This window comes from Parasteatoda tepidariorum, chromosome 1, assembly GCF_982258835.1.
Source record: "Parasteatoda tepidariorum strain Cologne lab strain chromosome 1, Ptep-v5.0, whole genome shotgun sequence".
Classification (NCBI taxonomy): Eukaryota; Metazoa; Arthropoda; class Arachnida; order Araneae; family Theridiidae; genus Parasteatoda; species Parasteatoda tepidariorum.
This window is the reverse complement of record NC_141755.1, coordinates 40,567,857-40,574,002: the sequence shown is the minus strand read 5'-3', so window position 1 is coordinate 40,574,002 and position 6,146 is coordinate 40,567,857. Positions and strand designations below refer to the sequence as shown.

Genomic DNA, 6,146 nt, shown 5'->3' with positions numbered 1-6,146 from the left:
TAGAGAACATAATTTTTTATTTTTACATTATCTGGTAAATAAAAGTACATAGTATATATGGCAATACAGTATGGTATATTTAATTTCAAGCATAGCAAGCATCTGTGTTGTTCATTTTAAAAGAATTACAACTGATTTCAACTCATGATCAGGAAGATTGTCAAGTCAGCTATACTAGTGGAACAATGTGTTGACCTGAAATATTGAAAATAAATATAATTATTTTTGTCTTCATAAAAAAACCCAGTTTTCCAGTAATAAAGTAAAAAATTTAATTGTTTTGATATATATATATATATATATATATATATATATATATATATATATATATATATATATATATATATATATATATATATATATATATATATATATATATATATATATATCATTCGAGATCGGGATCACTTAGGCTACTGTTACATTTACTTTAGAGATTAATTGTTGGGAAATTTTAGTATTTTAGTTAACAGTTACATTTAATGTTTAGATATGTAAAAAAATATAAGTAAAAGCATATTAAAGAAAAAAATTAATGAAAAAAAATTAATAAAATAAAAAAGACATGGTGGCTTTTGCAACCCTCTAATATAAGGTAAATAAGGAAAACTGTTAAAACTTGGATTTGCTTTATGTCAGTTGGTACAGTGTAAGCAAAAAACTAAAATAAACATATGGGCCCATTAGTTAGTTAAAATTAAAGTTTAAAAAGTATATTTCGTAACATCTCTTTTTATGTTTCAAATGCATAATTTATGTAAAATATTTCAATATGTTTCATTTAATGATAGAATTTTAGCTGAGGTTAGTTAGAATTTTAGTTTAGTGAGTAGATTAAAGAGAAACGTATAGTGTCCCTTACTGTTTATTTCAGAATGTACTGTACCGACAGTGCCTGTGATATTATTATCCATAATTTTGTGGTAGAAGTTTTGCTGCCTTAGTTACTATGCGCAGAAAACAAAACACCAGTAACTTCAAAAGTATAGAAAAATAACATAAACGAAAATATAATTTATGAAGTGAACAAAACCTGGTAGTATTGTCTCAGATAATCTGAGAAACATGTTTATACATTGCTAAATATAAAAACCTGACTTAAAATATGTGCTTAAAATTTTCAATAACACTAATAACCTAAAAATTTACAAAGAAACACAAAACTGCTTAAACTAGCTTACGAAATTTAAATCAAAACTTTCAGATATGCAAGAAAATCTGGATCGAATTACGGTACAAAGTGAAGGCAGTGTCAGTATTTTTAACTATAAAATCCATTTGTGGCTTAAAATTTTACGCAACGAAAAATCTGATATACTGTAATTATGTAGTTACATTTCCTGTAAAATTTATGAGTCACATTAATTAATTGATTATTAATGTAAAAATTACAATATAACATTTTACGGTAAAAATGAAATTTATTGATGCTGCACTCAGGGTGTCATCGCTTTTTACCATAATTTTATATCTCATTTCGTACATGCGTACTGGCTTAAATCACTTTGGGAGGATAATATTTATAAACGATAGAAAAGTTCTGCAGATCCCATAAAGGTTTCATTGATTTGGTGATTTTATTATATCCTGGTAATGCCTAGTAAAGACAGTTGATTGTCACCAATTTTAATTTCTAATTTTAAATTTTTTTTTATTTCCAATTTTATTTTCTTTGGTTATAATTAAATCACTAGACTTTTATTTTATAACAAATTTAAATATTTGAATAGAATAAAAATATTTCTGCAGAGACCAATTGGAATTACAGAAATGCTTTATCATTACAATAAAGATATGGAGGTATTTTCAGAACATTAAAAAATTTTAATATGTTTCAGAGAGATTTGAAACATTTCTTAAAAATATCCTCGGAATTTTTGGCACTTTTGTGCAGAAAAAAAATATGGAAATATTATTTGAAACGTAATTTTGTTTAAATGATTCTAAGAAATTATCGAATAATCTTGAAAGGAAAATAAGTAATTGAGTTTAATAATCTAATGATGAAGAATTTAGTAATCTATTTAGCAATAAAAAACGATATATAACAAATCCAAAATTATTGTTGAAATGAATTTCATATTAAAATTAGTTTGAAATACAGAATGTTTTAATTTCTTATTATTTGTCAGCTGTTAGGAGAGAATATATTTTTCTATACAATTCCCTATAATTACTTCTAGTTGAAATTGCTTTTTTTACAACCTTTATTTCCTTTTTCCTGAATTTACCAGATGTTTATCAAATTTCTGAATCTGTGACGAAAAATTGCTTCTATTCTGAGAAAGTACAATCACAATGAGAAAATTTTTTTCTTTAACTACCAATATATTTCTGGCACTTTGTGAACAGCGTGTGAGCTCTTTGCGTATGTCTTGGTCTATGGGAACACCAAAATCAACAAAGTAGTGTGTTCAAAGAGCTTTTTCCAGCAAACCTTTATCATACGAAGAGAAAAGTACTAAATGAATGGTTTGCATACCGTATATTTGTTTTGATTACAAGAATTATGATTTTATATACTAGGAATATCATTACAGTACAATTCCGGTAATTTTTATCAAACTTCTCTTCTCCGTGCCGAAGTACATTTATCACAAATAAAATGTTTGCTCTTCTTGAACTTTTAAAGTACAAAGTTACTACGTGAAAGTCTTTTTTAGTTTGATTAAAGTTTTTTGGAGCTTAAAATGATTATATTTATTTATTTACGACTGCGCAGTACAGTTGGTAATTGTTAAAATAGGCGAAATTACAACATCACTACTAATATTTAGATGTTTTTTAAATTTTTTAATTTTTTTTATGGCGCTTACTGACCTTATCACTCTTCGTAAGGGTAGATGCCGTAAGTGTTGCTCATTTTGCGTTGCCTGGTGAGCACCTTGTGTCCAAAGTCATGGAAGCGAAGTCATGGAACATTACTAACCCACGCGGCCACAGATACCCATTCATAGGGTGGGTAACATTCACAGACCACACACAACGGAGGACAACACTGAGAGAAACATGTCCTGAGCAGGATTCGAACCCTCTGCTATTGGCTTTGCAGTAAGCTAGGCTAACCACTTGGCCATCTGGCAGGCCCATTTAAATGTAACACTGTCGAACTTTAACAAAAAATTTAGAGCTTTACATGAAGCTGATGTATTATCGTTACAATATAGTAATTTTCAATATAAATAAATACATTGCCGCTCCAAAAAGATTACGCTTTTAACTAAACTGTTAGGCACTACTCAATGCAAGGGTACGATTATCTCATTAGCCATATTAATTAATTTTCTTTTTTAAACCGGAAAGAGATATTTTAAAGTAAAATAGTTTAACAAAGCGTTAACAGAAAAAAGAACAATTTATTTAATCTGAAAACGAAATTCGTTTGAAATTCTAAGAAGCCCTTTACCAGAAATTTTCCTGCAGAACGGGCAGCAGTTGCATCCTATTCCCATCGTTAAAACTTCATCTCCTGCACATTGTGGTATCGAACAATCTTCCACTCTGCAAGGACCATCATGGCAGATTGTGGATGCTGAGAAATGGACAAGTGCCATGAAAAGAATTAATTTAATCAGACCCATTTTCTTCTTCTTTTATTCTGAAAGAAAATAAAATACATAGTTCTGCTTAATTGTGTTGGCAACATAAATTTTTCAGGAAAGATACGCTTTCTAGCTTCTAAAACATTAGCGTATAGGCTCCAAACCTCTTTTTCTTGCATCACGGTTGCTTTGAAAAATAAAGTCTTTTCTGTGGTATTTGATTTGAGAAAAAGAGCTATGTACGTCATAATTGCAAGCGAAAAAAGTATAACAGAAATTTTTAAAATGAAATAAATAAAAAGCTTACAAGAATAATGAACAAAATAATTATATCTACAATATTTAAAGTTTGTTAAAGAGCTGTGAAGGATCAGGGGCGAGAGCGTTCGTCTTCCAATGAGGTGAACTGGGTTCGAATCCTGGCGATTGCTGGTCGATACAAATCAAGAACTCTGCTCTCACCGACCACAGAATGCTGACGTAAAATATATCCTCAGTGGTAGACGGATCATGGGTTCGAGTCCCCTTGCCGTCAGGCTAACCGTGGGAGGTTTTCGAGACTTTTTTCTCAACGTAACGCAAATTCGGGTTTGTTCAATAAAAAAGTCCTCTACGAAGGCAAATTTCTCTCAATACTTGCTGAAGGAATTCCTTTGTTTTGTGTTTTGGGTCAAAATTGCAAGGCTACGGAGTTGAACATTAGTAAACACAACCCCCTTAAAAATTCGGTGGGCTGTACAACAACGGTTATAAAATAGATTACCTTACAATTAAAAAATAATTTTAATGTGTAAATTAAAGAAAGACAAGTTAAAAAAATCAAAAGTAAAAATTAAATTACAAACAACATTAGAGTTGAACAAACATTTATTGTTTAATATTGAGGCTGTAGATAAGAATGGGCTGAAAGTCCCTGCTGATTTTTATTTTTTCCAATCTCGTTTGAAATCTCTTAGAAGAATTGGTGCTCATATGGTATAAGATGGAAAATAAATTTCTTGAAGTCATTTTTTCTCTATAAAAATCAGCTTTAAACTTAAATTAAAATAATTTTTTTTATCTATCTAATATAATTTACAGATTATTAAGAAGTAGAGTAAAGGCAATTAAAATTAAATAATACTATGTCTTTCCTCAAGTAAAGAAAGTTAATAGTTCGCATTAAAAATTCCCAATTCCTGTCATAACAACACAATTTCTTAAACATTGACTGAAATTAATAATAATTAAGTAAATAATAAATTAAGTAAATATAATTAAGTAAATATAATTAAGTAAAATTAATACACATAATAACTTGAATAAATAACTTCTTTTTTTAAAATTTCTATAGCGCTTATGTTGAATGGAATTAAACATTATTATAATTTTCCTTAAGTGAAAAAAGTTGATAAATCGCATATAAAAATTTCTATTTTCTGGCCTAAAACCACAATTGTTTAAACAATAAGTAAAATTAAAGCGTTCTTTAATTGCATCCAAGCATAATAAAAACTGAATAAATTACTTACATATTTTTAAGTATCTCTCACAATTATGTTGTTTCAAACTCTTCACAAAATTTATGTTTATTAAAATACACAAAGTAACTAAAACGGCGTTTAAAAGTTCAATAATTCGCCCTTGGAATTGATCCACACTTCCTGTCTGGCAAATATCCTGTTAATGAGGAAACTTTAATGGGAAGTAAAGATAAAATTGCAATAAAAATTTGATATGAATTTAAAAGAAATATAAATGATTTATTACTGCTTAAGCGTTTCATAAAATGGATTTATAAATGAATGATTTTTTTCAAAATCAATGTTTTCTATGTTGTTATTTATATTGTTATTCATTCCCTTTTTTCAGTATTAAAATATCAAAGAATTATTTTTTGCTGTAAAACTGGTATAAAATAATTGCTTTTTCCCATGAAATGATTCGGCATAAATCTGTTAAAAAAGGACGTCAAAAATTGACAAATCACGATGAGTAAATTCGGGATCTCAAAGACAACTCTTTACCTCAACGCTACGCACAGGGAATACCGCGAAAAGTGCTACCTAAAATAAAAAATATGAAGAAAAAAAAATCAGTGCCAAAGGCGATTAAATCGTAAATTTGGCGAATAAAATTGTGTTTTAGCGAAAGTATTGGCCGATGTTTTTTTTCCACTGGAAAGAAAAGCATATATAAAAAATTTTAAGATTTGCATTTGGGGAAAACTTTTTCTCACATCCCTTTGATTAATCAGACAATAAAAAATATCAGTGATTATTAATTGATTATTATGTTTTGTGGTTGATTTGCGAAATAAATTTAACAGGATACATAGGCACCGGAGAAAATTTGAGATTGATTAGAATATTATAACTAAAAATTCCTTTTTTTATTTTTTCTGTAAATATCCTAAAATATTTTAAAATTTATCAAGAGGTTGATAGATGTGAAGATTATAGGTTTCGAGTTTTTAATTCTAAAGTGCAAGCTAATATTATCGAACTTTTATCATGTTCATCAAAATTGTTACCACTTTTTAAATTTTCCGTGGTGCGTATGAAAGGTTTTTAACGATCTCTTTTAACGTAAGAGTGTCGGTATTTCTTGTTAAATATAAAAGGG

The 6,146-nt window shown here is 28.3% G+C and overlaps 1 long non-coding RNA gene across 1 annotated transcript; it reads right to left on the bottom strand.

The window, feature by feature from the left end:
- On the bottom strand, positions 1–5,192 carry LOC147816405 (uncharacterized). The gene is made up of 3 exons (XR_015433456.1): positions 5,054–5,192; positions 3,407–3,598; positions 1–195 (listed from the first exon to the last, which is right to left on the bottom strand). It is a non-coding gene; the product is annotated as an uncharacterized LOC147816405 (long non-coding RNA).
- Positions 5,193–6,146: the final 954 nt, after the last annotated feature.